The sequence below is a fragment of the Hakea prostrata genome, chromosome 7 (genome assembly GCF_041222555.1).
Source record: "Hakea prostrata isolate BN-2017 chromosome 7, UWA_Hpros_2, whole genome shotgun sequence".
Taxonomy (NCBI): Eukaryota; Viridiplantae; Streptophyta; class Magnoliopsida; order Proteales; family Proteaceae; genus Hakea; species Hakea prostrata.
In genome coordinates, this window is record NC_142606.1 from 45,315,675 (window position 1) to 45,325,679 (window position 10,005).

Sequence of the window (10,005 nt, forward strand, 5' to 3'; positions counted from 1 at the left end):
AGAGTCCGGAATTAGGTAGCTTGGTTCACTATTGATAAGCATGCATTTACCATTATTTATTTGATTTAATTCCCCATACTTATTTAATTAAAGAGAGCTAATTGAGTATTTTTGTGTATTTTTCAGGAATAATGAGATTTTGGATATTAGAGATAATATGGAGTAAAGTTGGCAAATATATTAGATATTGTTGGATTTTAAATCATGGCATTCAATCTTGCTGCTCAAGAAATCACGAAAAGTGAGATCTTAGCCAAATTGGAAATAGGTGGAGGTTTAAGGAACAAAATTGGTAATAAATCTGAAAATCAAGTAAACAGATTTACCTTCAGTATTTTGGGCATATCTCTCTCGTATGAGCTTGGATTTCGATGATTCAAGATGCTATGGAACGATATTGAACATATCTACAACTTTCCAGTTTTGAGTTTTTCCAAATTCCGAAAGAATAAAGGTCAAATCGACGGGTAAAGAGAGGGGATTCATTGTGTGCGGGAGACATAAAAGAGAAGCCAACCACAGAAAGGAAGACGACAAATGCGGCTCTGATCTCTCTCATTGCTGAAGAAGAAGACCACATCACTCTCTCTCTCTCTCTCCCTATGTTTCATCTTTATTTTTCTTATGAACTTTGTAATAATGAGTAGCTAGTTCCTTTCCTTTGGGATGTAGATGAACCATGCTTATTTCATTAAGTTGATTGTTCTATATCTTCTAGTTGATTGTGTTTGAGTTTGGCCAAAGATGTTCTATAACTCAGCGAACTAAGCGTGCCAAGCTTCGGCGAAGGACGATAGTCTTGCGAAGATAGGGCATATCTAGGAAGACCATCCCTAATTTACTTTGAAGTGTAGAGTTATATCGGTTAGGGAAAAGCATTGGGGATTCGAAATCCCAAAGATCTTCACATATTCACAGTTAACGTTTTACATTAGTTAATAGATTTAGTTTAAATTTAGTTTTGTTAAATTCAATCTTAGTAACTTAGCCTTTTAGTTCCCCATAGTTCGACCCCGTACTTTCTGCTTGCTAGATTAGTATAGGATTTTATTTTTGATTGATTAGCGACACGATCAAATTTTGGCGCCGTTGCCGGGGAACCAAAGCACGTTTGCTAGGATTGATTTTTGTCAGTTAGGCATAATTTTTAGAGTAATTTTAGTGTTTTTAATTTTTTATTTTTCTTTGCTTATTTAACTAATCTGTTTTTCTTTTGTTTTGTAGGTAACTGCAAGAGTAGCGATTCGATAATTAGTTTAGGTTGTTATCTTTTCTTTCTTAGATATAATTATATTTAGGACTTTTCAATTGTAATATTTGCATTAGATTGGGTTGTTTAGGTTAATTTTTAAAAATCCCCATCCCTCAGATCCCACATGTGTAACTGTTGTTCGAAAGATCACGTGGATTGCGCTTCAGGTACGTCCTAAACTCTCCCTTTTGCTATAGTTATTTTCTTTTAATTTTCCTTATTTAACTTATTCTTTTTTTATTCTTCTGTGTGTATGCATGGTCGTCGGTCCCTAAACCCTCCACTTGACTTAGAGTTAGAAGAGACTTTGGCCATCCTTAGAAGGCAAAGAACCATGGCAAACTATGAGCCTCCAATGAGGCCCTTGAGTGAGCATTTCATTCCTACGATATACACTCCAGTTTCTTGTATTAAGTTGCCTAACATAGAGGCGGCTCAATATGAGATCAAATCTAGTGTGATTCAAATGCTACCATATTTTTATGGACTTGCCAATGAAGAGCCTTATAAGCACTTAGATGAGTTTTTAGAGGTGTCCTCCACGGTTAAAATTCAAAACCTCTCAGTTGATGCTTTAAGGTCACTTCTTTTTCCATTCTCCCTTAAAGATAAAGCTAAGCATTGGCTTCATTTTTTGGACAATGTTAAAATTTCCACTTGGGTAGAAATGCAACAGGAGTTCCTTAAAAAGTTCTTCCCCATTGGCCGTACCAATAGCATTAGGAGAGCTATAACGAGTTTCTCCCAACAAGAAGGAGAACAATTTCATGAGGCTTGGGAAAGACTAAAAGAATTACTTAGAAAGTGCCCCCACCATGCTATTCCTAAATGGCAATTGGTTCAATGTTTTTATGATGGCCTTAGAGACCGATATAGGCAAATGGTTGATTCTTCTTGTGGTGGGACTTTCATGCACAAGAATGAGAATGAAGCATGGGAACTTTTTGATACCCTTAGTGAAAACTCCCAACACCATGCTTCAGCAGCTAGGACTGAGATTCCATCCATTGGGCAACCAAAGAGGAGGGGTCTCTATGAGATAAATCCTACCATTGAGATGAGCACTAAGGTTGACTTGCTATCAAAGAAATTGGACCATCTCTTGTCATTAAAGACAACAAACCCCATCTCCACTTCCTACAAGTTTCTCTCCACCTAATCAGATTGCAGCATGTGCTTTATGTTCTAGCCTATCCCATCATGTCACTGATTGCTATTTGGCTACACAATACCCTGAGTTTGTTAAGGAGCATACACATTTGGCCCAAGGAGTTTCTAAATTTGGCAATGATCCATATTCCAATACCTATAACCCAGGATGGCGAAATCACCCCAATTTTTCATGGCGAAACTCAATGCCCAATCCCTCTAATCAAATACCTTATAGGCCACCTCCATTTAATATGCACCAAAATGCCTATAGGAATGAGCAACCGTCATCTTCACAACCCTCACATAATTCATTATTTGAGGATAAGGTACTAAAAGCACTTAGTGGATTAGAGCAAAACACTCAATTGTTGCATTCCCATTCTCAGTCCATTAACAAATTGGAAACTCAACTTGGTCAACTAGCTGATGCCATCAGTAGGAGGGAGGTTGGTCAGTTACCTAGTCAACCAATAGGTAACCCTAATCATCAAATTGGGTCTAGGAAAGAACAAGTCCAAGTAGTCTCGGTTGTGACACGCAGTGAGAATGAATATTATGCACCTTTGCCTACTCCTAAGCCATTGCCCATTGATCTTGAGAGTTGAGAGGAGGTTGATTTGACCCATGAGACTTGCGATGATGCACACAAGCTTAGTAAAGAAACACCACCTATGAGTATTCCCCATCAATTTCCTTGTAAGGGGTTGCACATTCCGATTGTAGAGGGTCCTATCCTAAATCTTACACTCCCAAAGCCCCCTTCCCTGAAGCTCTTGAGTCCTCAATTCCAGATTCTAGAAAGAATGCTAAGATGCAGGAGATGATTGATTTATTCCAACAAGTTCGTATCAATCTCCCACTATTAGATGCTATCAAGCAAGTCCCAGCTTATGCTAAGTTTCTAAAAGATTTGTGCACCCAAAAGCATAAGTTGAAGACTCAAACACCTAAAACTGTGCACCTAATTGAATCAGTCAGCTCGGTAATTTCCAACCAACTGCCCCCTAAACTTAAAGATCCAGGTACTCCTTTAATTTCATGTGTCATTGGAGATTTATCCATAAGTAAAGCATTGCTTGATTTGGGAGCCAGTGTGAATATTTTACCTGGTTTAGTTTATGATAGGTTTGGTCTAGGAGATTTGAAATTCAGTGATGTGATTCTACAATTGGCAGATCGTTCAATCAAACGACCCTGTGGGCTACTTGAAAACGTTTTGGTAAAGGTTGAGGATCTATATTTTCCTGTTGATTTTTTAATCCTAGATATGGACAATACAACTACCAATAAGTTACCACCAGTCATTCTTGGACGACCCTTTTTCGCCACTGCAAATGCTTGCATCAATTGTAGATCGGGTGTCATGGACATATCATTTGGCAATAAGAAACTTAGAGTCAACATCTTCAATGCATCCTTAAGCTATAGGGGTGAAGAGTGTTTTGCAATTAACTTTATTGATGAGGTAGTGGTTGATTATATTCCAAACATGCTTATTGATGATCCCCTACAACATTACTTGCCATTTGGAGAATCTAACCTAAATATTGAGGAAGTCAACACATTGTTGGACTCTTCCACTTCTTTGGAGAAGTCACCATTCACATTTAGATTTGAGCCTCCACCTCCATTGGCTGCTTCTTAATGAGTCTGGCTGAAGACTCTAAACTTAGCGCTTTATGGGAGGCAACCCATATGTTTAGATATTATTTCTTGTTCTTTTTCCTTTATTTTCTTTGTTTGTTGTTAGGTTTTACTGTTGCGTGCTCTATCATGAGTTCAAACATTGGGTACACTCTTTCCTCTATTTGCTTCTATTATTTATCTTGCATGCACTGAGGTCATTGCATAATTTAAGTGTGTGTGGGGGGGTGTCAACTTGAGTAAGACTTGTTGATAGTTGGTAGAGCATTGTCACAAAGATAAAAAGTGCCCAATTTTTTCTGGCTTTGGTAAGATAAATGTTTTAATTCCTTGCTTAGATCCAAAATGAGAGTTTAAGTGTTTTAGAAATCCCATCTGATGTAATGAACACCCTCTTGAGAGAATAGTAATGGGTTTTACATTTTGAGACCGAGGTTGAATCGGAAAATAGGAATTCTAGGTAGTCCAAAAGGTTTGACCATCTAGTTATCTTGTATTGCCTTGTGCTTATGGTGACAAGTTGAGACCAATTTTAGACTATTTAAATGTGAAGTAAATTGAAGTATAATCTGAAAAAAAGAAAAAGAAAAAAAAATGCTGAAGTTTTAAAGGTTAGACCTCCTTCTTAGTAACCGGGTCTCGGTGTCACCAACATCGTGCCTCGCGTCAAACAGTTGGGGTGTCTTTGGTCCAGTCTTGGCCTGTAGCCTAGTTGGCTTGGGTAAGTAAGTTCGAGGGGTATTCTACACCTAGTCCCTTAAGGCCATCTGGGTTGAGAGCGGCTGACCCAACACTCGTTACATAGACCATCTAGGAAGCTTAAGAGGCAAGACATTGCACGGACTAGAACTGTGACCATTAAAGAAAGAAGTGAATGAATGTGCTTATAAAGGTGAAATGTCTAAGAAAGTCAATATTGCTTAGATCTTGAGTTCTTGGTATTATTTAGTACATAGTTTAGTCTTATCTGAGGGTGAACTGGTAGACTGAAGATAAGAAGAGACTTCTCGATTGAATTGTTTGCCTAGAGCTAGACTCAAGAGAGGGTGTAAGAGCTTAAGTGTGGGGGTGCCTATATTCCCTTTAATCTTTAGTGGAGTGTCTTTGTCTTGGAATCTATCTTTCTACTCTTACTAGTGCCAGAATAATTAGAAGAGCACTTAAGAATTTTTTGTGTATATTCTCTGCAAACACTCACGAGACACAACTCGTCCACTAGGGTAACTTAGGGGTTTAAAGGCTTGTTGCACATGCTAAGTACAACCGTGATTCCTACGAAAGTGAGTTAGGTTTTTCTTTCTTTATTTTCTGTATTAGTTTTATTTTTTTTGTTTTGCTCGAGGACTAGCAAACACTCAAGTGTGGGGGTATTTGATAAGCATGCATTTACCATTATTTATTTGATTTAATTCCCCATACTTATTTAATTAAAGAGAGCTAATTGAGTATTTTTGTGTATTTTTCAGGAATAAGGATATTTTGGATATTAGAGATAATATGGAGTAAAGTTGGAAAATATATTAGATATTGGTGGATTTTAAATCATGGCATTCAATCTTGCTGCTCAAGAAATCATGAAAAGTGAGATCTTAGCCAAATTGGAAATAGGTGGAGGTTTAAGGAACAAAATTGGTAATAAATCTGAAAATCGGGTAAACAGACCTACCTTCAGTATTTTGGGCATATCTCTCTCGTATGAGCTTGGATTTCGATGATTCAAGATGCTATGGAACGATATTCAAAATATCCACAACTTTCCAGTTTTGATGTTTTCCAAATTACAAAATAATAAAGGTCAAATCGACGGGTAAAGAGAGGGGATTCATTGTGTGCGGGAGACATAAAAGAGAAGCCAACCACAGAAAGGAAGACGGCGAATGCGGCTCTGATCTTTCTCATTGCTGAAGAAGAAGACCACATCACTCTCTCTCTCTCTCTCTCTCTCTCTCTCTCTCTCTCTCTCCCCCTATGTTTCATTTTTATTTTTCTTATGAACTTTGTAATAATGAGTAGCTAGTTCCTTTGCTTTGGGATGTAGATGAACCATGCTTATTTCATTAAGTTGATTGTTCTATATCTTCTAGTTGATTGTGTTTGAGTTTGGCCAAAGATGTTCTATAACTCAGCGAACTAAGCGTGCCAAGCTTCCGCGAAGGACGATAGTCTTGCGAAGATAGGGCATATCTAGGAAGACCATCCCTAATTTACTTTGAAGTGTAGAGTTATATTGGTTAGGGAAAAGCATTGGGGATTCGAAATCCAAAAGATCTTCACATATTCACAGTTAACGTTTTACATTAGTAAATAGATTTAGTTTAAATTTAGTTTTGTTAAATTCAATCTTAGTAACTTAGCCTTTTAGTTCCCCATAGTTCGACCTCGTACTTTCTACTTGCTAGATTAGTATAGGATTTTATTTTTGATTGGTTAGCGACACGATCAACTATTGTCGGGGACCAGCTGTATAGAAGGTCGTTCACAAATCCTCTCTTGAGATGTGTCGGGCCATCCCGGGCAAGCTACGCCCTAGCTGAGATCCACGAGGGCATCTGTGGCGCACATATGGGTGGAAAGGCGTTGGCGCAAAAGGTATTACGGTCGGGCATCTTCTGGCCTATAGTACAAAAGGACGCAATTGAGTATGTCTACAAATGCGAACGATGCCAGAAACATGCTAATGTCCCAAAGTTACCAGCAGTTCCCATGATGTCTGTTTCAAACCCGACGCCATTTGGGATGTGGGGAATGGACCTTGTCGGGAAACTATCGAAGGCTCCCAAGAATCGAGAGTATATGGTGGTTGCAATAGATTACTTCACAAAATGGGTCGAAGCTGAACCATTATCCTCCATCACAGAAAAACAGATGGAAAAGTTTTTTGAAGATAAAATAATATATAGATTCGGGATACCTCGGATCCTGGTGACAGACAATGGAAAACAATTTGAAGGCGCAAGATTCAAGTCCTTCTGTATGCGATATCATATAGAAAATCGGTTCGCCTCAGTTGCCTACCCCTAGAGCAATGGGCAAGTAGAAGTCACCAACAGGACACTTCTTGATGGGATCAAGAAAAGATTGGAAGATAATCAGGCAATGTGGGTCGAGGAACTCCCGAGTGTCCTCTAGTCATACAGAACTACGGTGAGAACCCCAACTGGGGAAACTCCTTTTTGTTTAGCTTATGGAACTGAAGCCTTAGCTCCCGTAGAAGTGTTGGCTGGATCATTGTGATATGACGTTTTTGATGAAAGCTAGAATGACCAAGGCCTAAGGGAAAACTTAGATCTTTTGCAAGAAGTCCGAACAAGAGCACAACAAAAGAATCTGTTGTATCAAAAAAGAGCATTACAACACTACAACTCTCGGGTCAAAGGCCGAAGGTACCGATCGGGAGACCTGGTTTTGAGACGGACTGGAGCTTCAGATCCGAGAAATCAAGGAAAGTTAACTCCAACATGGGAAGGACCTTACCTAGTAGAAAAGGAAACAAGGCCAGGATCATACCGACTGAAGGACGTGGAAAGTGGAAAGCCGATCAATCGTTCTAGGAATTCCACCAATTTAAGAAAGTTCTACCAATAGCCTTTATAAGTATTAGGTCTGTCCCGTTTATACTTACGCCTCTTACAAGGCCCTACATCTTTTTGAGAAAAGATACAATAAATTCGGGTGTATCCCGTTTACATTTGCCTTTTAAAGGACTTGCATCTTTTCTTAAAAGACACAACTCATTTGGGTCTATCCCGATTATAATTACGCCTTTTAGAAGGCCTTACATCTTTTTTAGGAAAGATACAATAAATTCGGGTCTATCCCGTTTACATTTGCCTTTTAAAGGACTTGCATCTTTTCTTAAAAGATACAATTCATTCGGGTCTATCCCGTTTACATTTGCATGTTAAAGGACTTACATCTTTTCATAAAAGATACAATTCATTCGGGTTTCTTCCGTTTGATTCCTAGCGTCTTTTTAAAAGGACTTGCATTTTTTCTTGGAAGATACAACTTATTCGGGTCCCTCCCGTATGCTTATTCAGATCATTAGAATTGACAACAAATAATAAATTAAAATAGCAGCCTTTGAATTCATTTAAAAACAGGATTACATTGAAGGAGTTACATAGATCAAAAAAGGAATTCAAGCTGGAGGATTCTCAGTCGATTTTTATAGAAGGGCTTTCGGGAAGATTCCCTTCACTAGGTGGCTCAACTCCACCTTCGAGGGACTCTTGCACATCTGCAGCAGTATCAGTCGGGGAAGTTTTACCTTCCTCAAGACTTTTCTCCAGATCGTCGCCCTCGAACCCTTCATCCTTTTCTTGGACACCTGCTTCCTCATCTTCTTTTTCCTCTTCCACCTCTTCCTCGGGGAGGAGCTTGGGACTAGGGTCAATGTAATCGGTGGCGACAGGAAAGGGAAAGAATTCGAGTTCGGGAAGATCATCAGGCCGGGGGAGCTTAAGTTCATCATAAATTTGGGGATCCAGAAGAAGCTTTAGATCGTTGGGACGGGGAAGCTGAGTCTGCTGCAATACTTTCTTAAAGGCTATGCATAATCCCCTCTTAAAAGCGGGAGTGGCAATAGCTAGTGAAAGTTTTCCAAACTCCTCGGTCTCAAAGTATTCCTCGAGGACATCTCACCTGAAGATCTGCTTCCCCGTAGACTTCAAATCTGTTAACTCGTCCCTCAGCTGGACTTTCTCTTCTTTCTCAGCCGCCAAGAGAGCCTCATACACTCTCAATTCCTCGGTGAGCTTCCCAATCCTTTCCTCGAGGTCATTGACTTTTCCTTTATATTTGCCCTTGCTTTTGGAAAAGACGTCCCTCTCTTTCTTAAACTTGGCCGCTTTTTCTTCGGCCTCCTTCAACCTCTTTTCTGCTTCTTCCTTCTCGGCCTTGGCAGTATGGGCCCAAACGTTTGACTCCCCATGGAGCTGTTCGGCCAGCGCTAACTGCTTGGCTTGATCCCGAGCTCTACGAAGAGACTCGGAAAATATGTGGACTGGTCCAGCAACGTATCTGAAAATGAAATGTTTCCCGGTTAAGACATAGAAAGAGTCGGGAGGAAAAGAAAGGGATGAATTAAGCAAAGGGAGTACCTGAATCCCTCATTAAAAAACTCCCTATTTGGGAGATTACGCAGATACATCTAGTCAGCATCATTTGTGGCTTCATTCAACCACTGCTCGGCATACCCGGAATCACCAAAAACGGTGTTAAGACCGGGATCGCCAGCTGAAGAGGAGGGCGCAATCTCCCAGGTAGGTTCGTCGATACTAACCCTTTTTGGAAGGCGAGGAAGGCCGTCCGCCTTACGCTTTTCAGCTCCCGAAGAAGGAGCTTTCTTCTTTGGACTCCTATCAGTCCCGATTGTTATGGGCTCAAAAGATGGTTGGCCCGAAGGGGGAACAATCCTTGCAGGCGTGGAAACCTGTGCTGGAGTTTTGGTTTTCAGCACTCCCGAAGCAGACGGTTTATTGGTAGGCACAGGTTTTCTTCTTCTTGCCTCGTCCATATTCCTGAGCGCCATTGCCAGCAGATCATCCTCAGAAATGTTATGGCTCACTGGAAAACAAAGAAGATATATCAGGTCAGCACAACATGTACAAGGAAAAAGAAATAAAAGCAGAGACTTACTTGGGGAGAAACCCCATAGCCGAAGCACTGACTCAAACTCCATGGAATAACCATGGACTGCGAGTTCATCATCGTCAACCATATTAATGATCTCGACATATTTCTCCTCCTCGGGATATAGGTCGACTGGGATATTTAGACGATCAACCTTCCCTTTGGGTACTTCTTGGAACTGAGTACAGAAGGGTTCGGGAGAAGGTGGCTTGAAGAAAAGATAAAATTCCCTCCACTTCTTGGTGGTGGACGGGAGGGAGTCTTTTAAAATAAAATTTCCTTGAGAAGAGGAAATTCTTTTGGACAAAAAAACCAACCGCGTT

The 10,005-nt window shown here is 40.0% G+C and overlaps 1 non-coding gene across 1 annotated transcript; it reads right to left on the reverse strand.

Annotated features, from left to right (window-relative positions):
- Positions 1 to 1,967: 1,967 nt before the first annotated feature.
- LOC149011254 (small nucleolar RNA R71) lies at positions 1,968 to 2,074 on the reverse strand. Its single transcript, XR_016174870.1, has one exon. It is a non-coding gene; the product is annotated as a small nucleolar RNA R71 (small nucleolar RNA).
- Between the last annotated feature and the right edge of the window lie 7,931 nt (positions 2,075 to 10,005).